Genomic DNA, 24,869 nt, shown 5'->3' on the forward strand with positions numbered 1-24,869 from the left:
CATTTAACCACTTGCCCATTTTTTTCAATAAAATATCTAGCTGCTTATAGTTAAACATGCTAATGGCTCCTCTTTTCAAATTCTGCTATCCTTCAGTTCCTTTTAATTACTAGATTAAAAGAGATTAATAGTACCAAAACATCTAGTCACTTGACGGCATGCTGCTTCTCCTTTCATCACTGAAATTTGATGCTTACAGTTTTTATTATTTGTGATAATAGACCATGGAAAAGAAAACAATCTATACTGTTAAATTTTAAAATCTGAATTCACTCATCTTCTCTCAAGGCCCCTCACAGAGAACTGGGGTCTCTGGGCTGTTTTTCATTACCCAGCAGGAGGTATGCATCTGATTACCAAGCAACATTAGACTTGCTAAGGGAGATGCCAGAATTCCTGGCACGGGGTACAATCACAGCACTGTCTACACTGTTTGAAAACTTTCGCTTAAAATTACGAGGCACAGAGAACAGTCAGTGATGCAAACTTAGATCCCAGCTGACAGTGCCGGGGAAGGTTAGGTCCTGAGATGACGGATTCATGACCTAGAAAAATAAACTTTGATTAGACAGTAGTTGGTGGAGATCTGGAAACCAGGAAGCTGAGCATCCTTTTATTCAATGAAATCATTTCACGGATTGTAAAAGGTAGAGTGAATAGATAGCATGAACTTCTCCAACAATGTACAGAGCACTCTTCATTCCTGTTAAATCCAACTGCAAGAAATTCATTCACAGCATTTAAAGATCATCAGGACTGCAAACTATTTCTGTTCATAATGCTTTGGTTGTTATGACACCTTCCGGCTGTGGATTTCAGCTAATTAACAGTAATTATTTCATGCAAAGCATCTTTAGCTCTGGAGTGACTTCACATATTCAAGGACAGGTGGTTCAGCAGTAAAGGTACCACCGCCCTATTATCCCATAGGCATGTCTGTGTGTGGGACGACCCAGTTCCACTGTGCCCATAAGGGCTGTCACTTCCTGGATCTTTTCTTCCTGACATACTGACATGGACAGAGCTGAGGTGCTTTGTGGCTCTGGGATTTCAGACTTGCACAGTCCTCCAAGTGCCAGCAATGTAACTCCCTCATGCATATTTGATTGCTGCCTTGGGTGGTGATATCCTTGCCTTTAATGTACGTGCACATTGTGCAGTTGCTGTGGGAACCGTAACTTTGAGGTTTCATGATTTTAAAAAAGGAAAGAGTGTATTTATAGACTTTATTTATTTTGCTTATGAATCAACACGTTAATATTGATGCAATGGAAGAAGAAAGGAAAACAAACTTCTAAACAGAAAGCACAACATCAAACACTGATCTGTTTATTTTTCTCTTCTGCTAAGTTCCCATAACAAACAAAATTGCAGCAACAGAAAGGGAAAAAATTACAAAACAAGAACCAGATAAAAGAGGGAGAAAGCAAGCAGCAGATAGTTGAGTAGCTGAATTAAGTTTTTGAGAGATCAAGATTTACCAGTCATAGATTACAATGTGCTAGAAGATATTGTGACACATTGCAGACTCTTGCCTCAAGCACTTTGCAGCTCACCTAAGGCACCGGATAGATGCAACAGGCTGCCCAGGTAATCACAACAGTGGTTTCTAGATTCATCCATTGGGTTTAGGGTGGTCACAAAATGGGGTGATCTGGGTTTTCTTGTAGGTTCCAGGCTAACCAGAGCTCCCTTGAGGAGTGCGTGCTCTGAGGAGTTGATGCAGCACCTCCAACACAGCCCAGAACCACCCTCACCAAATGTGTTAGCATGGCTTATGTTGGAAGTGGTGCAGTTACAACTTCACCACAGTGAAAAATAAAATCACAGACATGTTATTAAGAAGATAAGAAAAAAGGAGTCGTTTCACACGTGGCCCTATGGGGTGAGTCTGTTACTGGAACTGAGATGCTTCTGTGGACAAGCTGGCTGAGTAAAGCACTGGGGTTAATTTATTGATGTGGGTGATTGCAGAGAAGGATTCACCATGGTCTCTCTCTACCTTTTAAGGCATGAGTGAAGTTCAGCCAGGCTGGTTTATCTTCCCTATCAGATGCGCTTTTTCTGCATTTCCATTGCATGAGTTACAGCCACAGCAAATGTTTGATGGGATGGGAAGGGAAGGGAACTTTCCCCTTATGGTTCACAGTGGACTCAGTGTGCACTGGAGTGAAGGAGCCGGGCAGAGGACTGGGGAAGCAGCTCTCAGTCTGTGGATGAAGTGGCATGAATATGTATGAGCCTAATTGGTTCCCACACCTAACCAAGGTACCTAAAGACCTAGGTGCCCTGACTAATTGTAACCAGCTAATAAAGTAGGAATCTGCTAGGTCATATCTGTCCTGTGCAGCTCTTCCAAGAGTAAGGAGTGAACTTGTCTGTAAAAGCTGCCTGGAGATGGGGAGTGTTTGGGGTTCCTGGGCTCACGGATGGAGAAGGTCACAGATAGGCTGGCATCATCCCCTGCTCTTCTTAGTGCAGGAGAGACCCGTGCTGGAGCAGGCAGGGCTTGCCTGGTGCCCAGGGGTAGGCTGGCATTGCTCTCGGTCCTGATCGTTTTATGCAGCAGTTCGAGCAATCATGGACCCTGATTCTCAGAGTCTGATCACTTTTGTTGTGTTTAATGCATGTGTCATGGCAGCAATCACCGTGAGCACCCAGGAGGTGGCTAGTGGTCCAAGCTGCCACTTGGTGGGCAGCACAGAGCACATTAGACCTGGCAGCTGCCATTTATTTGTAGCATTTGAACAGATATCCCTTTTCACCCCTTTTCTCTTTTCTCCACCTTTCCTGAACATGGGCTTGCTGGACTTTAACTGCACAGCCACAGTGATTTTTTTGTGCCTCCTGTTCATGTTTTATCTCATTTTCCTCCTTTTGACTTCAGTTAAAACTTGCCCATTAGTTTCATGTGAAACATAATAAAGTTGGCTACCTGCAGCATTTCTATCCATCTTGCATGAATTTTGTGGCACAGTTTGTGGGTACCTGTGACATATTGTAATTTTCCCTTCCCCCCTCCCCCCCCATTTAAAATCCCTTATTTGCCTCTTTGATTTTGTTTCCTTCTACCTAGTCCTCCTGTTTTCTCCTCTGGGCTATTCTCCTTTGCTTTATCCACCCACACTGCTGCATCTTTCCCTTTGAGCACATTTGAATTCCATGGCAATGGAACTGGGTTTTGTTTCTGAGATATCCATGTGATACACAAAAAAATATCCTGCTTTCTACTGATTCAGCAAAAATACATAGTAGATTTTAAAGCTTGAATAATAAAGGATTTTTTTGGTCTGAAAAAGAAAGATTTTGCCATAAAGCTAAATATGTTTGAAACACACAGCAATTCAAAGCAATAGTTGTTTCTGAGATACTAATATTTGCTTTTATTGTAACACAGTTCTGTACAAAGAAGTTGGCAGAAAGAATTGTGTTGTAAGCACAAGAGTCTACCCTGTGCTTTCATGTATGATTACAGTTCATTTTGGTAGCATAGTTTTCTCTGGCAACCAAGCACTTAATAGTGGACTGAGATTTCTGAAAGGCTTATCCCACGCTATTTCTACCTACCTCATTTCCAGATGCAGTTACTTACAAATAAAGCCTATTATAGGGTACATTATAACTTAATTCTGTGGTTAATGATTTTTCTTCTGTTGGTAAATAAACTCCCTTTCCGCAACAGAGGGACAATGTTGGAGCCAAAGGAAGGGGCAAGAGTACATTGGCTTCTTCATCTGCTCATTATTAAGTTTTCTGGAAGGTAATTATTTTTCTTCTTCTCTGGTCAATGTAGTCTGGTATCCATTTAATCTGTAGTCTGTAGCTACTCCCTTTTATAAAAGGTGAAAAATGAGGAACATAAAATGTTTCTGCTAGGCTAAAAGTGCAGAGCTGACTTTCTGTCTGTTGCTATTCTCCACATGGATGTTACAGCTATTTTAGATAAGAACGTTATTGCCACTGTGTTGAATGGATTTTATATGATGGTATAAATATGTCAATTAGTATTTCAATTAGCATCCATGACTAATCCTGCCCACGCTGGGGAGTTGCAGTATGCAAGTTTCTTACCAAAGGGTATGTTTTTGTTTCTTTGTTATTCAAGAGTAATGCCAGTTGACAACTTCAATAGTAGGGGATAGGACAGAAAATTATAAGCTTTCTTTTTAATGGAAGGTGAAGAATTGGTGAGAAGCATTTCAGCAGAGGGTGAGGTCTTAATTCTCCTGTATTATATGAAATTCTAAATTCTACTTCATATTATGAATCAACTCCTACAGACTTTCTCATAAATAGTTGAATGCTCCAAAGTTTCTATGAACTTTGTAAGCCATTTTGTCATACAGTTTTGTTCTCAGATTTGCTGGCTGACAGTAAAGTTCCTTAAAAGTCTCATAAAAATATAGTTATTCTTAACTGTGTTAGCATATGACCCACACCATCATGTCCCACACCATCATGGCAAAGCTATTTTATACTGCCTTGACAGCATAAAGGGTCTGTAAGCAATTAATGTGCTACGATTTAATGTTGAAAATAATCTAGCCTTCAAATGTGACTAAAACATACTAAAAAAAACAACCAAACAAAACAAAAACTACAAAGCACTTGATTTTGGCGCTCTGTTTTGATACGACATCTGGAAATAAGATATTTCTCTTTTATTCATTTTTTCCTTTAGGCCAGTAGAGGGCACAACTGTTTAAATCACATTCATTTCATACACAGCATGACATAATAAAGGCAATCTAAAAATTCATAGGGAAAAAAAAACACATTTCTTTCCAATAACGAACATTTTCTGTGGAGTTTGACTCCATTATCCAGGAACTGGTAACAGCAAAGAGAAGGCTATTTAAATGATTTTGCATTCCAGAACTCCAAGAGTGTTTGAGTGTTTCTATAGAGTTCACTGTCAGAAAGCAGTACTTTGGACAGGGGGATTGAGGGAACAAAAGATAAAGAGATGGTTGTGCATTATTAGAATAAAACCAATATTAATGTAAAACAACAACAAAACAACAATTAGCTGCTTTTAAATAACAGGGATTGGAAGGTTTGGGATTTTTTAATTCAAATTATATAAATAAACTTGGTAACTGTTATGTAAGAAAACACCTCTGCAATGGGAAACCAAATCTTAGGGTAAAACTTTCATTGTATTATTTCATCTGACATCCATTTAATGGGAATGAGAGAGGACTCAGTGTAAACCACAGGCTTGAAAATGACAAAACCACAGTTCTACTTTTCATGTACCTCTTATGGCAGTTTCATTCCAGTGTTTATTTCTGGAAAGGCTGTGAAATAATCCTCAATTCAATAGATGAATAGTTTATGTGAAACTGTAAAGGAAAAATCAATTAACAGAAAGAGTGTCCAGTAGAACAAAGTTTAACAAAATACATAAAAAGCCAGAATGTTATTTCTTTCACTTTCTGACTAATGTCTGTAAATTTTTGAAGATAGCTATGTGCAAGATTTCAGTGCGTAGAAAATCTAATACTGGATTTATTCTAACCCTGAAGTTACAGATGTTATCTTCTAGCCAACCAGCACGTTGCTGCCAAAAAAACTTTGACAAAATTATTGAAGAATGCAGGAAACTGCCAGTCATGGATAGAATCATTATTTGTGATAAGGTCACAAGAAGGATCGACACAGCTGAAAGTATTAAGACCCCACCAAACCATCCTAAGGAAGGTTCTGGCTGAATCATTCAGCGTGATGCTAGGAACTGAGCCAGAGACCCTTGGCTCTGCAGTGAGCTTAGAAGGCATAATAAGAATAATATATATAGACAGAAATGAATAATGCATGTACCAGAAAAGAGAGAGCTTTAGCAGGGACTGGGCAAACTTCTCAAAGTAATTTTTGAGTTCGTGAACATTTTGCCTTCACAATTAAAAAATTTTTCATTTCATCTTGTCACTCGTTTTTGCTGATGTGCTGCAGATGAAGAGCAGATTTCCTAGTGCATGCAGTTACTCTTACTTCATTCTGTGTAGCTAATTGAGCAGCAGGGTAACATAAGAGTTAGCAACATCATCCCCAAATTCCCTCTATCTTCACATGTCTTTACAAAATAGAGCTACAATGATTTTCCAAATGTTAGCTTGAAAACAACTATGTGGGCTTCTCTTCCTTCCTGGGAATGCTTTTCATCAGTACAGTGACTGTGGTAAGCAGTGGGGTAGTCAGTCCTCCAGCCCCTCAGGATCAGCAGATCATCCTCCTCTACCAACTCCTCACAGACCCTGGGAAACTGGGACCAGCTGGGAAGATGAAGGAACAGTCAAGAAAAGGCTTTATCAGAGAGTCATGGACTGTGGGAATGGTCTCCCTGTAACTGAAAGCAGCTCTCTGCCTACAGAAAGGATCTTGTCCGGTTTCATAAGAATTGTGCTTTTAGCTTCAAGCCAGAAAAGCCCATGTACCCCCCAGGAGTGGCAGGATTTTCTCCTTAAGCAGACATAATGGCTTACATGCAATCTACAGCCCTTTTTACTTTTTCATAACATTCACCTTATAGAAGTTTTCATTTGAAGCTAATAAGATAAAGCAACTGGCAATTTAAAAAAAAAAAAAAAGAGAGAGAGAGAACTGTGTGCTGATTAATGAGTGTGACTTCCATTTGTATTTGGAGGTGTGTTAGTTGGATGGCAATGCCATCCTTAAGGATTTCCAAGATAATTTCCATCAGACGTGGAGGTGGGACTGGTGGTCAATAACATTAGCAACTTCAATTCCCTCAGACTGTTCCTTTTTATTTGAGAAATTTCCAAAGATTTTTAAATTGCTTTCAATATGTTAAGGTACACAAATGCCCTCACTGAGATGCAATAACATTTTGCTTGGAGGTCACTGACACACTGTTTTCCTTATTGTTTCTGTCCAAAGTGCATTTGCACAGGGCATTTGTATTCATTACAGATGCAGAGTTTTCTCATCAGGGTATTTATAGACCTCCAAATTATTAGTACTTCAATTAGGAAAGTATTCTTAACCTAGACTGGAATTAAAGCACAGGTTTTCGTAGAGACAAACATAAATACTGGCTGAAATACTTCAACAAAGTGAAGCTCGTGAGGAACTTTTTTGTCTTGTTTATCTTTCAGGTATGCTGTTTTTCACTTTGTTTCTTCACAGGTCATTGTTATTTATGCTCATCGTTTTATCTGGCTGCATCTGATTCTGCTGACAAAGTTTAGGATTAAATGCATTTACGTTCTGGATATTTTGGTGGGTTTGCTTGTTTGTTTTTACCTCAGACACGTTTGGGAAGCCTGAGCTAACTCATGAATGAAACTGCATGAAATTAAAACCTGAACCTACTTCATCATATTAAAACTTAAAATGTCAGGTGATTTTTAAAGTTCTACATACAGAACCATATTTCTGGAGCACCACTCCATGGATGCATGGAGGATGCTGCGTAAGAAATACTAGCTGATGGCTGGTATGATGAAGACAGTTTCTAACATTTGCATGCCATGACTACCATGAATTTCCCAGTTAGAACTGGGAAGAGGACTAAAATCCAGCACCACATTTGGAAACAAATACTGTAGCATTATAGAAATAGCTTTTAAAATATGAATTCTTCTAGGTTCTTTTGAGTGGAATGAAAAATCATTGTAAAGCTCAGCAGAATGGAAAGAGGAGTTGCCTACTCTTTCCTTCACTCCTCCCTAGCATGACAGTGACAGTGATCACATTCCAGAGTCCTTTAAAGGAGTATTTCTTTGCTGGTCAAACATTTACTAAATACATCTTTACTGGCAACAGCTGCCTGCACTTTGGTTTCTGTCTTCTAGCCCTTAACAGCAAATCCACAGCCACGTTTTGGGGTGCATTTATCCTCTGGGTGTCCACCTCTTCAAAAGTCGATTTGAGCCCAGGAGAGGAGTTGTTTCTCATCCTGAGAGATCCCTCATGCCATGTGAAAGCTACTCAGTGCTCTAAACAAAACATCTCATTTCACTAATAAACCAGGCTGAATTTTTGGTAGAATTAAAACCTGTAATCAAGAAAATGTTCTATATTTAGTAAACTGTTGAACAGTAGATCAGGGAGTTTGTCTGAACAAAGGATGGCAAGGGTGGTGGCAATATAATTTTGTACTTAATTCTCTTTGATTAGGGAAGTTACACAGCCCATCATTTAACTTTCAGGACAGCCATAAAATGTCTTTGCCTTCTGTTGAATTGCTGGCCAGGCCTCCAGGCATCAGGCTTGTTTGTGCTTAACACTTCAGCTCAAGGTTGCCAGTTAATAGGTAATGATAGGAACTGATCCATTACATTTTAATAGATATGACAAAATCAGGCAGAAGTACTGCAAAAATAACTTGATATATAGGGAAGTAATCATATTTTAATGTCTAGTAGCTGCAGATGTTCAGATTACTGTAATGCTATTAAAATGAGTATCTATTAATACTCAAATATTTCAATGACATACAAAGCAGAGCCAAACAAAAAATGAAATAAAACCAAAACTTAAATTGCCTATTTATCAAAATTAGCTTTCAATCACTTTTTCATTTCTAACAGGCAAGAGGCCATACATCTGCAAATACCATGGTCTCACTCTGTTCTCCCTCCCATAGTTCATGGATTGCTTTTAAGCCTCCATCTACCTATATGTGAAATCATTTCACCATTTTAATTTTCTCTTTCTGTGATTTCAAGATATTGTCTATCAGTTTGCACTCACTGGGCACTTAACCTTCCTATTACCATTTTCTTCCCGCATCATGCTCTCCAGTACAATTGCAGATAATTCATCTTCTTTTATCAGTTTTGTATTAGTCACTGTGGTCTGACCTAGGTCCTACCTGCATTAAGGAAATTTGCATCCATATAACAACATCGCTGTGGTTATTACAGTGGCATAAACCTTTACTGCACATAGTCTGTGCCAGGGCAAAGTGACGATTTCAGTGCCACAGTTTAATCCAGTCATATGATTTCCTTAATGCAGACAGGGTCTCTCATTAGCCTCCCCTCCTGATCCTTCCCTCCTGCTGCTCCAAACACCAGTTACATTGTCCATTTATTAGCACAGGCAGGAGCTCATGGAGACAACAAAATGGAAATTTTAAGATGCTGGTGATTTAATCGATCACATTTGATGCCAAAAGAATTGTTACCATCGACTTAGTGAAATTGGACTAAGCTGTCGCTGGATGCTTCTAAAACCATCATCATTTTTAAAGTAATGCCTCCTAGGCCTATGGAGAGCAGGATTATACAAAATGGTGACAAAATACAGATGGCCATGGGCATTAGGAGCATGTCTGATATTGGTGTCAGCGCTGGGAACACCAACAATGAGATGACTGCGGACCAAGAGTAAATGAAGCTTGTCCCCTTACAACGCCACAACAGGGAGACTCCCTGGGCTTTGAAGAACTCACCCGCTACCTTGGGATATACATATTCAAAATACCATCGAGGTACTACAGTTGATCTTGGTCTTGAAAGAAATGAATAATCTGTTAACTGAGCCTGCAGATCAAGGCCTCAGACAAGTTGTTATCCATGTTGGCTTAAGGAGAGAAGCATTTCTAAAAAAAATAGAATGGTTAAATTTACATTAAAACCCTTATCTTTAAATAAGACTCCTATAACTGGAAAAAAGTAGATTTTTTTTTTCTTTAACTGCACCTGAAGTATCATGTATTTTGTCTATATATTTTCATCATTGACATTATTAGGTCTGAAAGTGTGATTGGAAGAGATGGGCTGCTACAAACCTTACACATAGACAGAAAACTATATTTTCAACTGGGCTTTATTATTTTTATTTTTAATATTCTACTTTCTAGTGGCTGTTTCAGATTAATTGATTTATCTACCTCCAAGGAATCTGACAGCAGTGATTGTCAGTGGCAAGACCCAGACTAATAGTCCATAGAGTCCTATTGACTGTATTCCATTTTGACAATATCCTAGAGGTCTTTTGCAAAACAAGTTCAATTTAAGCTTGAGGTGAGTTCGTATTTCTGCCAGTGGTAAGATAAATTCTTGGAAAGGTAAAGCACCTAGGAGACAAGCACTGATTGATTTTTCTGGAGGAAATTATGGTGGATCTGAGTCTACTTGTTACTGGTGGCTAAATTCCCATCTAAAATTTGGAAAAACAAGTTTTGTCAAAGCAGACAGTGGGCAACAGCTGTGCACAAAACAGTTACCTAGACGATCCGTGTGCTGAAAATGTGAACATGGCAAGAGAAATATTACTTGAAAGTAGACACAGCAACTGTGGCAGTTGGCAGAGAGAAGTGAGGGGGGTGCAGTTAATAGGAGCAAGTGCTCAGTTGATAGTTTAGGTGTATATCAGCTGGATTCAGGATGGACAGGGCTAAGTTGGGTCTTCCAACTAAATTATTTCTTAATTGGGGAGTTTAAATATCATATTCATTTACTTGCTTATACCCATGTTCATAAATTATGGCGGGTTTTTTCCACTGTAATCCTTAGGAAGCATTAATTAGACAAAACTAGAGTGTTGCTCTTCTCATGTAATTTCTGAGACATGTCAACAGTGATGTTTGAATGACAAGTGGAAATGAAAAAAATCATTAAGCTAGAAGTAGTGTGAGACTTACAATTAAGTTGTTATTATTGAACATGTATATCACACTAGGTCCGGAAGCCCTAGATGGCACAAGGGCATCAAAATATCAGGTACTGTGTGAAAACATGCCACTAGCCTCGGAGAGTTTACCGTCTACAAATTGACTATCTTTAGTAACTTTACGGTAATACTGCATGTTTGCTGGGATTTCTGAAATAAGGAAAAGCACTTACAGAACCACTATTTCTACATGCCTGGGTTACTGTAAAATAAGTGAGGGAGAGTGCTTTTTGTCCCTTTTTACTTGTCATCTCAAAGATTAGAGTCATGGTTTTGACCTCACAATCTTATAAAGTGCCTCTCTGACAAACTTAAAAACAACAACAATAAAGCATATTTTACATGCTGCAACTTGAAACCTATGATAGGAATTTGAAATCCTTAACTTGAACTGAAAAAATATATTAGTTAGTCATAGTCAAAACGTAGGCCTGGGATGGAGGTGACAAGGACATCAGAGAAGGCAAACTGTCAAATGCATTTCTGAACTTTTAACAGCTCTTGTGGTTGGTCAAGCATAAAAACACAGACTACCCTTCTCATGCTGGTCTTGCACAGCTAAAGCTAATATTTCCAAGTGGAGAAGTGTGCCATAGGTCCATGACCTTGTCAGCTCTCATAAGCCCAAGTGAATCGGGTGTAGTGAATATGTGAATAGCCAACCTCTGAGGAAGCCAAATCTGCATTTTGGGCTTTACTCCTGGGTCTGTGCTCAGTCCATGCCCTGCAGAGGTGTCCACAGACACCATGCTCCTACCTGTGCTGGAGTTCGCTGTAAAACTAAGGCTTGACCCTAGTTTTATCATAAGCCCTTGTGTAGTAATAACAAAAGGTTAATATTATCTTCTAGGCAAAATCCCAAAGTGGAGTTTTAGGGATGTGATGGAGTTACCATGCTGTAATGCATCAGCTGAACTACAGTAATGGGCTGAGTGCATGCTCCTAGTCTGTGCCAAAGCTGAGCTGAACCATATTAGTATGGATCTCAGAGCTCAGCTCATGAACGGTAACTCATTAAATCACAGTTATTCTATCACCTCTATGAGTCCTATGTGATTGCACTCCGCCAATTAAAAATGCATCTTGTTTTCCTGAGATAATTTATTTTTTGACATGCCTTCCTCAGACCAGCGCCACATTTCATTGCAGAAGCAAGTACAGTTCATTGCTGGACATTCCTTAATTATAGACTTGCATGTGCATAGAGAAGTAAAGATGTCTCTTCATGTCAGGGCTCCAGCACAATGTCTGGGTCAACAGATGCTGTGTTGAGTTTCTACTGGTCCCCAGAGGAGATGCCACCACTTCCCAGGTACCCCATTTCAGAAGTTCACCACAAAAAAAAACAGGCAGAAAAGGAAACACAGGTGGCAGCAACTTAAACCGTATTTGTTGAAGAGGCTAACTGTTTTCTTCTTGTCCTTCCTCCCAACACCCTTTTAACAATGCATCACCCTGTCCAAGATTCCTCCAGGCAGCAGAGTCCAGTCACCAAGTCCTTCCCTTTTCAGCTTCCCTGTGGCTGCAAAGCCAAATCCATCCCTTGTGTAACCAGTGAAGCAGTGCAGACTAATGTGCACTTTATTATTATGTATACTTTGCTGTGCTTTGGGATCCTGAAAGATAATAGAGGTTTCAGGAAACTTATCACTATTTGTTATATAACCTGATGAAGAAAAGGGACTTACAGGAATTCTGCTCAGCCTTAATTACAGCAACACAGCTATAATACTGCGATCAGCTGGAGCCAGATTCAATAAAATCTCCATCCGGCTCCTGCACGGAGACCTACGTGAACCTGATTCTTTTCCTGGGCTTCCAGCCCAGAAATTAGATGGAGTTTTATTTAAGCTCTTATGTGTCAACTTTCTCCATCAACACGGGCTCGCACAGGCTAAGCAGGCAGGGGTTGCCCCACACGACACCTCTTCGCTTGCAGCAGCACATTTTACCTATTTTTTCCCCTCCCAGCCCAGGGCGCTCGGTGGGTTCAGGCCTCGCCGGGTAAATTCCGGGGGAGCTTTCCCGGCCGCTCGGGGAAGACGCCGCCTTCCCCCTCCGCTCCCCGGCGCCGCCGGGCCCCCCGGGACAGCCCGGCACCGCGGCTGGGCTAGGCTGGGCTGGGCTCAGCGCGGCCCCTGGGCGGTGAGGGAGCGGGTGGGCGGGAGGCCGGGCCCGCCCCGCCCCGCCGCCTGAAGCGCGGCGGTCGCCGCTCCAGAAGCGGCGTCGGGCGCTGTGGGATTACAGTGGGCGGCTCTGCGGGAAGGGCTCCGGCGAGGCTCGGCGGCGGGGAGCGGCTCGGCTTGAGGTGGGCAACTTCGGGGAACAAAGTTGGGCTGGGTATCCGGCGGTGGCCGCCCCCGGGGTCGCCGGCTGAGGGGAGCGGTGTTGTTTAGGGCTTCGCGCCGCCCTAGCCTACCTGGCTGCCCTCAGCTCTCCTGCGCCGGGGTCGCTGCGCCCCGCTGGAGGGAGGGAAGGAAGGAATCGTGGGCACCTCCGCGCGTGGGGCCGCCTCGTGGGCGTCCAAGTTGGCGCCGCAGCGGGGAGGAGAGGGGCCGGGGGAGCGGGGCTGCGCCCCGGGCACGGCCGGTGTCCAGCGCGGGGGAAGCGGCTCCGGTTGGGATCGCAGCGGCACCATCCCGCGGGGGCACAGAGCTGAGGGGTGCGACTTTAAACGCCGCGGGAGGGGTCGTCGCCTGGTCTGGGGGAAATAGTGGGGGCTGGTGTGCTGCCTCGCCGAACGCATCTACAGTCCAGTGCAGAAAATAAGGCTTTTTCAGGTAAGGTGCAGCACGGGCACTTCGTACGTGCTTCTGCAGCACCGGTGCAAACACACCGCTGCTGTTCGCCTCATTGATTTCTGCTAATTGCATTAGCGAGGCACCGCTCCTGCCCGCGCGGGGGCTTTCTGCGCGGCTTTCTCCCCATCTTAATGCGTCTCCTTCTCGGTTGCAAAACACTCCACAGAACGTCCTCGGCTTCTCAGCCGCCCTCGGAGCGGTGGGGAAGCCCCGGGCCGGGGGAGAGCGGCAGTGGGTCCGCGGGGCTGGGCGCTGCCGGGGTCCGATGGCTCGGGCGGCGGGGCTGGTGCTTAGAATCTACTGAAAATCTCAACGTTTGCATGTGTGGTTGGTTTTTTTTTTTTCCTCCTAAAAATTGTTTTAAGTGAGTCTGAAGTTACGCAAGTTCTAAAGCTGTGCTTCTATGGCTTTGCTTTTAATTAAGTGCCAGTATTTGTGTGAAATTCAAGGATTTAAGTCCTGTGAGCTTTTCTCCTCTCTCATGTGGGTGGGAATGCTAGCATGTTGGTTTAAAAAAAAAAAAAAAACAAACACAAAAACAAAACACCGCACCACTCCAGTCAAGGCTTTTTGAAAAGCTTTTTCTTTTTTTTTGCTCCTGAATAATGGCTCTGCTCTTTCTGTGCGTCATTCGGGACCGTTGAGTTTCTGCTGAAATCTAACAAAGCCAGAACTTTCCCATCAGACGTGTGATGGGGATAAAGATTGAGCGAGACGAGAAGTTTCAGTGCTACCTCACTCGGTGTCGTCGTTGGTAACGTGGCTCGGCACAGCTGATGGCTCTGCTCTCTGCAATAGCCCCTCTGCAGGTTTCCTCTGCTCTGATGTTCATCCTTTAACTAGTGATTTGCCTTCTCTTTCGGAACTTTTTGCCTTTTAAATTTATGATTCCTACCTTCCTGGGTATGAGCTGGTTATGTAGCCAGTATCACACTGTGACCTTGTTGCTAATTAAGTATGGTGCCTGGCTGTGATTAACCTAAATCTAAGCGCTGTTTTGTTGTACCCGTTGGAGAGCACTCAGTCCATTTCTGATGTGAAATGATCCAGCAGTAGCCTTGGGTGCTAACTGGTTAGTCATGATTACCTTACTGATGACATTGACATACACACAAAAAATCACTAGCATACTGATTTTTTTTAGCTGTCCTCAAAGTGCTTGTTTTGCACAAGGGGCTATAATATCAGTGGTTTTATTATGAGTGCAAAATTTAAAAAAAAAAAGAGAAATCAAGACCGTGTGGAGGACAAGCCAAGTCTCCAAACTATTGACTGTGGTATTTTGGAAGAGAAGCCTGAACTATAGCTTAAGCTGCGTGCCAAGCTTGTTCTGTTATGTAATTTTCAATGTATATGGAAAGCTGTGAACAAATTATTAAAATCAGTGATGGGAATGCTGAACTAACTTTTAAGCATTGAAAGTGTATTACTACTCCATGTGGAATTATTCCAGAAAGTTATTTATTATGTAAGAGACTCTGCTAATCTGGCAAATGAATTAATGAAAGCATTTGAGGAAAATGGTTTAGTGAAGGTGTGTAGTTCTTACTAAAAAGGCTGCCAACTTGATGTTGGGGCTGGAGTTTAAAGGCATGTTGATGCCGAGTGGTTCTTCCCTGTGCTGTGAGCTCTCTGTCCTCCTACACAGGCACTTTCCTTGCTCATCAGAGCTCCTACAGGCATTATAGTATTTTTACTTCTCTATATTACTCTTAGTGTTGCATTATGCTGGGAATGAGCTACAGGCTTTGAGCACTGGTGTTTTCTCCGTGTGCAGAGCGGTAGGAGGTGCCACTCGGGTCTACATAGTCAGAGAATAGAATCTGCAAGTTGGCTCTGGGATTTGCTGCGGGATTTTTCCAAGTTGGTTTTGCAGACAGTTGCTTAACGGATGGAACATCAGGTAGGGGTTGCCTAATTAATATGTATCTTGGTACCTTTTATGTTAAGGCAAATAATAATACTAGGTTTTTTGAGAAAGCCTGCAGCGTTCAGAGCTGCCACAGAACAGTGGTGAGCTCTGGCATTGCACAGAACTCCTGTAGCTCTGGTGGTCGTTGAGCTCCGATGCTGATGACCTCAGATAGGATCTTGTACAGAAATCTGTCAGTGTATCCAGTTGGCTGCGTGCTTTGCAGATCCCTGGGCTTGGGGATCTATGGGTGTGTGAGTTATGGACCTACCAAAGCAACTGAATCTTTAAAATCTGAAAGAGCAAGTTGCTGTAGCTACATAGCGATGCTGTATTTTTCATGTTACTTTTCTTTAATGTTTGTATTGGAGTATCCCCTCACAAATAAACGTTTCCAACCACTTTTGCAGGGGGAATGGTTTTCAGGTTTTTTTGAGTAAGACTCAGTCTCTTGTGCAGTGTCTTTACATTCTTGTGGTATTGTAATGTGAAACTTCTGCAAATAGGTTAGATCTTTTTACTTCCTGGAAGAGACAATTCTTACAAGTGATATAAGCCAGTGGTTTGATATGTGCGTGAGTGATTATCAGAGTTTACTTTGATACTAGAAGACACAGATTAACTGCAATTTGCAAACGACTTTTTTTCACTCATTTGAAACTATAAAAGGCACAGTAGTGTGGTGCTCCTGTCTGAGCCAGCAAGGCTACAGAGAGGGAAGAAATTCCTAGTGATGAGGAATGGCTGTGGTTGATGGTGAGTATCCCTCCTGACTATAAAGGAGATTTTGGATGACTTGAGAAATAATTGCAAGATGGGGCTTGATTTTCTAGAAAAGGCAAGGAGAATGGGAAGCCCATTCATCTGTAAAGTTACTTCTTGTGTACTTTGGTTTTTATCCTTGGTGCTGACTTTGGCAACTAGGTCTGTCTTGTTCTTATATCAAACATGTAACCTTCTAGTTCATATTTGGAAACAGGTGAACAGTAGATTATAGTCACTTGAGATGCTTGCATGCATTCAAGGTGAACACTACTAAAATTACAAGTGATGGGAAATGACTTATTCAAGGGACTGCTCTGATGAATGCATTGCTTAAGCTAATGTACATGGATGATGTCAAGATGGATTAAATGCCAAAGTACTTTAATACTGACTTCTGTTTAAAGAAGTTTAGAAGCTTATTAATATGGTTCTACAATACTGAACACGCTACAGAAACAGTCTCTGGAAATGGAGGAGCATTTTCCCCCACAGCTCTAGAACTTAAACTTCCCTTGGAGGAAGCCTCTTTTATCCAAAATGAGCAAAGATCAGTCAGTGACTATCCCAATTAAAAGCAACAAAAATGCAGAAATGTGAAGTTGATAGAGCTGCAGTTGACTCTTAATGCCAGCATCTCCACCTTTGATTTAGAGAAGCTATTCACAGTAAAAGCCCTAACTTCTCAATGTAATGGATTTGAATATCCAGATTTTTATAGCCTGTGGTGTAGGAAGAAATTTAAAGAATTATCAGGTACTGATGATATGAAAGAACAGTTAGTTTTATACTCTTAAAGTTTCACTTTTAAAATGTGATAAAGTAAAATATTATTCCTTGAAACTAATTTTACTTTAATTTTGCATAGTTGATGTGGTGGGGTATTTTTCCCCCCAAACTATAGCTTTTAAGTATTTTTCTATTGAAAAAAATCTATCTGTTTATCAATGCGGAAAATAATTACCTGGCAAAGTTGCTGCATTTCCAGCTGGGTGAAATAGCAGTTAGACCTCCTGAGCTGCGCTCAGCCCTGAGCAGTCACACCTGCAGCCTATTTGTGGTCTCCTGGAATCACTTAACTAGTGAGAATGGACAGTATTTAAAACCAGGCGTGTATTTTAGTATTTTGTTAATCCTGATTGCACACAGGAGAAACTCTTTCAGTGTTTGACTGTGAACTGTGAAGCATTTAAAATACGTACTGCAGAGCTACCAATATGGTGAGCCCCCAGAAAATGAGACAACAGAAGCATGGGCTGTAAAAGACTTTTGAGCAGGTGTTTCAGATAATAGGAAGAGAAAACCAGAGATGACCAGACTTGCCTAGGAGGTTCTTATTGATCAGTCAGTTACTGAGTGCTGAAAAATACAAGAATAAACCTCTTTCTTTTTTTCCGTGCGAGTGTTATACTGCTGACTTGCACCCCAATGTACAATACTCAAGCAAGTATTTCTTGTGACTGGTTTGCTCTTGAGGTACTCTCACAGCAATGGGTTAGACTTTTTTTTCTTTAAATATTGGAAATAAGCAAGTTGTTGTCAGACTAATTCCAGACAGGCTGACATTTATGGTTATGAAGAGCATGCTTTTGAAATTTAACAGCTGGCTGAATTGTCTGAGCTGTTATCTGCTCTCTCTCTGCTGTCTGGAAGTCTTGTAGCTGAATCCAAACACTGGAAAAAAAAAATCCCAACAAACAAACCACAAAACAAATTAAAAAGAAATCCACAAAAACCCCCTAACAACAACACAGAAACCCAAACACCACCTCCCCAAACCAAAACAAATAGATCTCAAGAAACCAACACCACCCCCCAATTGTCTTTCCACGTCAGATCAGTTACAGTGCGATGCTGATAGGGCTTTAGATGTATATGTATATAGGTGGGTGAAGCAACAATGCAAAGATATAGTGGAATTTTTTTTTGTTTAAGGGCTTGTTCCTTCTGGAGCGCTGCTGTGATGGGCAGAGGATCTCTCTAATAAAGGGCACATTACTTAAATGTCTGAGCTGCAGTTTGAGGGGAAAACACATTTTGATGACAAGGAGCATATAAACTGGTTGTGTAAGTGAAGTCTGACAAGGCAGTGCCACCAACCTCTCTGTCACCCCATGTGCTGTCCAATACGTTGCGATTCCAACAGCTACAGATGGAGCAAGATTCCTGTGCTGCAGCCCCTACCCAGGTGTGTGTTGGGTGGCAGGTGTCTCTCTGCTTTTCTGATTGCAGCTAATATGCAGCAAAAGCCCAGAATGATTAAACTGGTCCAGCTGTTCCTCCATAATGTGTTTAAATGAAGAAAACTAAATACACTTGTGGAGCCGAGACCTTTTTGCTTGAGGGAGGTGTGGTGGACACAGCACAAGAAGCACCCGAGGCATCAAGTATGGCCAGGTTTTGTATCTGTTACTATAGATCTGTTCCTTTATATTGTTTCTCTGGCTTTGAGATGTATAGTTGAGGGATGACACACTTGTACATTAGATTGTAATTGAGACGTGAGAAATATTGGATTTTATTCTAGTCTTAAAACAGTAGTTTGAGCTTCATTGAAAACTTGTGTTCAAATACAGATTACTTTGTCATCTACATTTTAATCCGAGCAGTAATGGGCCACGCTGGCATTAATTATTTTGAAAAAAAAAGTTGTTCTCCCCATTTTTTGTGTACACTCATTAAAAAAAGAAACAAAACATACTGGTTTTCTACCACTGCTGAAATTGCAGTACCATGTTTGTAATTTGGGGAGTGTGTTTCAGTTCAATAGACCTTGACAATTCTGAAGAGTATTATCACTCAACATATTTAGGTCTTTTATGAAATTTAAAATATAAGTTACAGCTGTTTGTAGCTGTAAATCTCTCTTTGGAGTAAATTGGTGGGGAAAATCAACTGGGTTTCCACAATCTGACTTAATGTAAAGCATGGCCAGCATCCCTTTTGCTTGTACTGAGGTCAAGACAATCATTTTCAGTGTATTGCACTACTTGACTACATAAGGAGCAAACCCGTCTAATCCAATCCAGAGCGGGTCAGTAAATGATAAATTTTGTTTAGCTTGCAAGCATACTGATTTTCACAGTTCATTTACAGAAGAATCATGCATCTCTGTGTTTGAAGACACTCCATTTGTTGAAGTTGGCGTTTCTTAGCATTCCTAGTAAAATGTGCAAAATGAAAAATACTGTTTTAATGGCATGTTATTGTGGAGATATTTTACATTGAGAAACAGGGAAAATGGTCTTGTATGGTTGACATAGAAACTATATATATATATATATTTTTTTTTTTTTTTTTTAATGTAATGAAGTGTTTTTATTTTATCTTGGCTTCTTAAAGCTTATTGCAGTCACCTGGATGTGTGTCTGTCCTGCTCGCTGAAGACAGTCTGTTTCTAAATCCATGATAACAGGGTCTGTCTTTGCTTCCACCCAGCCTCTTATCGGTGTCCTCACTGAGTGAGAGACAAACACCAGGGTGAGCTTGTTAGATGCTGGAGTTAGTAACCGTTGGTGGTTCTCGTCTTGTAGGGGCAGGACTGTAACACTCACCTGAGTGGTGGGACGGTGTATTGGTAGAACATGTGCAGTTCATCAGTTTATGTGTGATGTTAGCATTTACTGTGATTGCTTTTTATTTTAATGGTAACTTTTTTTAGTGTTTGCTGCTACATGTGCAGCGTACTGTGTGTGCAAAGCTGAGGTTATGAGTGGGAGGAACGCTCTCTTCAGTAGCCTGTGTTATTTAACGTCTTGGCCAAGAGTGTAGATGTAGGTTGTAAATGACAATAAAAAGCTGTATATGCATGTATGTTTTATTTACTAGGGTAATTTCTAAAGCAGAGTATAGGTTGATAGCATTTCTGCTTGGTCACTGCTTTACCACTACCTCTTTCCCACTGAAGTGCATTATTCTCTGGGAACATGCTGCTGGACAATTAAATAATAACAATAAAATGTTTATTGCTCTTTTTAAAAACAAATGCTGTAAAGAAATCTAGCACAGTGAGCAAGAGCTGTTAGCCTATATACTGTCACATATGTGCATGCACTTTGAGTCTTTCCTTCCATTATTAAGATTAGTAGAAGACCATTTATGTTCTTACTTTTAGTATTTAGCATCCAAATGCTGTGGAAAATAGTGGTGAACATTAACTCAATCCTTTGAAAGTATAAAGGAAAAATACATTTATCTTTGAGGTTATTCTGTTGAGTTTTTTTCTGAAGTTGCAGGAAATTATATCATTCATTGCAATAAGGCAGACTAGAGGATATTTTTTAATAATTCTAAATAATCGCTGCAATCAATATACAATTTTAAACCAGCAGGATTTATAAATGTAGTAGTATGTGTAGTGTAGGGTAATGAATATATAGGTAATTATTGCACATTATTGAAATACTGCAGGTTTCAAGGTGGGATTTTCCTGGCATTTTCAGAGTTATGGGAGAGAGTTGTGTTAAGTAAGGATCTTCCCTAACTCCTCTTGGCCGTGGTTGTTTCCTTGACCATATGTTTCTGTTTGGAAACTTATGGTTAGCCGTTGAGGAGGATTTCTCTGGGCTGTGATGCTTTGAGTCCTGGAGTAGATGCTTAGCAGTGATACCAGGAGTAAACCTCGCTTCTGCAGGTGGGGCAGTATCTTGGGGATGTAATAGGAGCATTTTTCTCTTACTATAAAGCAGTTAAATCACATTGTACGGTTTCTTCTTGTTGCTGACCCAGCAGAAAACAGGGCTTTCTTAAAACAGCTTTATCAAAGAGGTCAGTACTGTATTAACTATTAGCATTTATTGAGGTGGCGGAACAGGACTTTGTTCCAACAATGTATTAAGGCCCTCTGTCCACTTTTCTCCATCCTGTCTCCTCTAAAATTTGATCTCTTTGAATACTCGAGATGATACTTGTAGAGAAACCAGAAGTAATTAGAAGGAACTGCTGGTGCTCTTTGTTTCTTCTCCTGCTGCCAACCATGGCTGGGGAGAAGAGTGAATCAGGGCCATGGTCACAGAGGGGAGCATCTTCCATTGAAGGCTGCCCTTCGTCTCAGCTATTTGACTGCCCCGAACATCCCGAATGATATAAAAAGAGCCTCTTGCCAATCCAGCATGGTGGTAGAATGCCCCATTTCAATCTGTGAAATCTGCTTGTGTGGAACTGAGACTGAAGTGAGGGAGCAGAGCTGAGTTCAGGCTGGAATCAGCCTTTTAATCTTTACGGCGTGGGGTTTTATTGTGGTGGGGTTTAGTTTTTTTTAACAATGGAGTATATGCCTGAATAATTGGTAGGTCACTGTTCCCATTTTGAATTATAAGGGCACATTATTATAAATACTTGTCCTTGAAACATATGTGAACTTATTAAGCATTAACAATTTCTCTGTCACGTTGATCTCTGCTGAATTTAAGTTTCACTTCACTGGGCCACACAGTGGAACTGTTAATGATATCAGTTGTTTCCTTTTAACCTTGGGATTTAAGAATATATTGCCTTAGAGTTATTAAAAGGCAATTGAAAACACTTGCATTGAAAATATTTGTGCTATGTCACAGGGGATATATTTAAACATTGATTGAAATTACAGCAAGAGAGTGGCTTTGCTACCTGTGAAAGATGCTTGTTAAGTAAGCCTTAATTTTGAGCATTGGTGCAGGCTTCTGGACCATTCAGGTCTGTGTCTGGCTTTTTAGGAAAACTCCTAATATTTTTGTACATAAATTGGCATTTGTTATATGCTAATGCTGGCTCAGACTCTTTCTTTCCATCTGTCCTAGTTTTTGCTTGTGTTGACTAAATACATAGTGTGTTTTTTGACTGTGCAGTTAAATGTATGAAAATTGAGTATCTGCTTTAGGTAATCTAGGTGGAAAGGATAGGTTTTTAAACTTTTCTCTGCTCTCTTTTGTATGAGGTTATGTATAAAGATGTGAATTGGATCATCTGTTAGCATAATGGCTTGTAAAGAGTAATGGGTGTCATTTATTCAGGGGTTCTAAGTGCTTTCCTGTAACTGTCTTTACAATGAAGTTGAAGCCACAAGATACAGGGATTTAAAGCTTTCCCCAAAACCACAGATGAACCCGGTAGGTGAATATTAATATCAGATTATCTTTTCCAAACATGCTTTCCTGTTTCTAGATCTTATGGACTGGACACTTACAGTTGTTTAAATCAGTGGAAAATACTGCTGAGCAATACCTCCAGAAGGTTTAGTGGAAGCCCATTGAAGGCTGTTATCAGCTTGCAGCAGAGGAAAGGGAATCAGCAGCTAAGTTAAAAGACAGATTCCTAACTTGATTTTTTTTGTTTGTTTGTTTGTTCTCCCATTCAGGAGCCAAAATACTTGCTTTATGAACTAGTGTGTGGATTAATTGATAGATAAAAGGTTACATTTTATGGAAGCTCTGCTAAAAGTCATGCAGAATATTATCTGTGTGCTTGATTGTGTTTTCTTTTGTGGACAATGTCTTTTTAGTTTATGTAATTCAAAAACACTAAAAGGTGATGAGTCAGATATTTTGGAATCTTCAGGGAGACAATTTGCAGAGTATCCTGGTCCAGCTCTTCGGGTAGAATGTGTTGAATGGAGAGGATGACAGCCTACTACTGCTCTAAGTTTGGGGTATGAGAGGAGTGATGTTTGCTATTCCTTAAAAATGACATCCTGAATGTTAAATTGAGCATAACTGCTGGAGTGGGAGTGAGTGCCAGTGAATGGAAATGGGGGAGAAATCTGTGTTGCTGTGTTTATGAATGAAGTGAGTGCCTTAAAGATGATGCAAATGAGCAAATATGAAGAACTATATACTTAAAATCCTTTTAAACTTTGAGTGCTGAAATATCCAGAAATGTTAGCAGTGTGCAAATCGGCTGCATAGGGTCGGTAAGTGTTCACCTTGTGGTCTATCTAATGCTGCTTATGGCAGATTACTTCAAACACATTAAAATCTCCTAGAATGTTAGCTATGAATTCTTAAGCCTTTTAAGATAACTTGTGTGTAGCTCACAAACTTTGCAAAGAGCTGTATGGGTTGTTATTTTATCTCTGCAGATGGGGAGGCTTGCAGAGGTGAAGGCCAGGTCAGAGGTGAAGGTCAGGGGTGCTGTAAAGTCCTGAGGTTCACTGCAGCTTGTCACCCATCCTACCTCCCAGGGACAAAAGAGGAGGAAAGTGGTGTGTTAATTAATCTTTTGATTTTGAGTTGGTATCTCTAGATAGAACAGGGACCACTGCAGCTCTTTATTTTAGTACTGGCTTTTTTCTGTGCTCTGTTCCAGGAGCCTTGTATCCTCTGGCCAGACACATCTGGTCACCCAGCAGGACAATCCTGCTTCCCTGTGGCTGGAGCAGGAGCTGAGGAGGTGACCACGGAGGCCTTTGGGTCTCCTTTGTGGGAGAGGTACGACACAATGCTGAGCCTCTCTGCTGAGAACATTAAAATGGAGAAGTGTTTGATTCTTCACTTTAACTGAATTGATTTATTTGTTTTATCTGTTCTGTAACCTGATTTAAAACAGACAAACTAAGGCAGCTTTAACAGGGAGAGGCTTATGTTTATCAACCATATGGTATATTGGGTTTTTAATTTATCAGTTTCTAGCTTTCATGTTTTATCTTTAAGGTTTTTCTTACCTCTTTTTCCGTTAAATTCTGAAGCAAGCTGCTGAGGACAGGAGGTTGCAGGTGATGCTGCCATATTAAAAAGGGGTGGGGAAGAGTTTACTGTAGAAATGAGAGTTTTACCTAAAAATTTGCAGAATTTGTTAGTTGAGGTTGAGTTGTGGTGAAAAATAACGATTGCTACTTGTGTCTTGGAGTTTTTGCCACTTCCAAGTGATGTGCAAGATGTAAGTTTTTAAGTCATCTTTATGTACAGTCATTGGTTTACAGGATAAAAAGCTAAAGCTTTCAGAAGAGAAGGAGGGTAAACAAAACTAATTTAGCAACCAGGAAGGGAGGAAATACAGTTAAGAATAGAGGTAATTTAAATAAATTGCCTAATCCCTTCTAGGTTTGAAAGATTTTTGGGATAATGAGCAAAAACTTGAGATGCTGAAGTGGCTTAGCTGTTTCTGAGCTATAATCCTTAAGTTAAGGGAGGCATACAGAGGATCAAGTCACGTATCTGCTTAATAACCCTTTAATTTAGCCTACATCAGCTCTTTGACTTCGTTCATTGCAGGTCTGACAAATGGCTGTGCCAGCATCACCAAAGGAGGGAGTAAGTAGGTGAGGGTACAGGCTAAATCAGTATTGCTGCTGAAAAGCATCTATGTAATGGGACCCCAAATTTCAAAGGGATGGAGTCTTTGGGTGAAAACAGGAATGTGAGTTTCTGAGGTTCATAGTCCTTCATGTGAGGTCTTCAACTGTGCAATCCCTAGCATCCATTTGAGTATTTAAGTGTATGTTTTTAGCAATGTGCACCTCTTCCAGATAAAGGTTTATTGATTCTACAGAGATGTTCTGGGTGCTTGTTAGATTTGTATGCACATCATTAGTGATGTATGAGCAGCCTCTATTTATATACTGAGCTTCTTCTACCAGAGAAAAATATGTAGTTTTTTGTTGTAGACTAAAGATCTTATTGTTAGAGTTGGATCGGGTGACAGTTTACCTGGACCTGTGCTTAGGCCGGTGCTGGAGGCTGCAGAAGCTGTGGAGCCCCGTCCTGCTGCCTGCACCCTGCTGAGTTCTGTTCCCATCCTCACCCAGCTGCAATGGAAGGGCACTTAAATGTCTTTTT

The 24,869-nt window shown here is 40.9% G+C and overlaps 1 protein-coding gene across 3 annotated transcripts in view; it reads left to right on the forward strand.

The window, feature by feature from the left end:
• Window positions 1-12,814: 12,814 nt before the first annotated feature.
• CNTN3 (contactin 3) overlaps window positions 12,815-24,869 on the forward strand; it is a 104,348-nt gene continuing 92,293 nt past the window's right edge. The window contains exon 1 of one of the 3 annotated variants that reach the window (XM_065075355.1): window positions 12,815-12,952. The gene's annotated coding sequence lies outside the window, so the exon portion shown is untranslated. Of the gene's footprint in view, window positions 12,953-13,302; window positions 13,425-15,327; window positions 15,349-24,869 lie in introns of those variants that run through there. The other 2 variants (XM_021286925.2, XM_065075356.1) reach the window with 2 other exon arrangements.

The sequence above is a fragment of the Columba livia genome, chromosome 10 (assembly GCF_036013475.1).
Source record: "Columba livia isolate bColLiv1 breed racing homer chromosome 10, bColLiv1.pat.W.v2, whole genome shotgun sequence".
NCBI lineage: Eukaryota > Metazoa > Chordata > Aves > Columbiformes > Columbidae > Columba > Columba livia.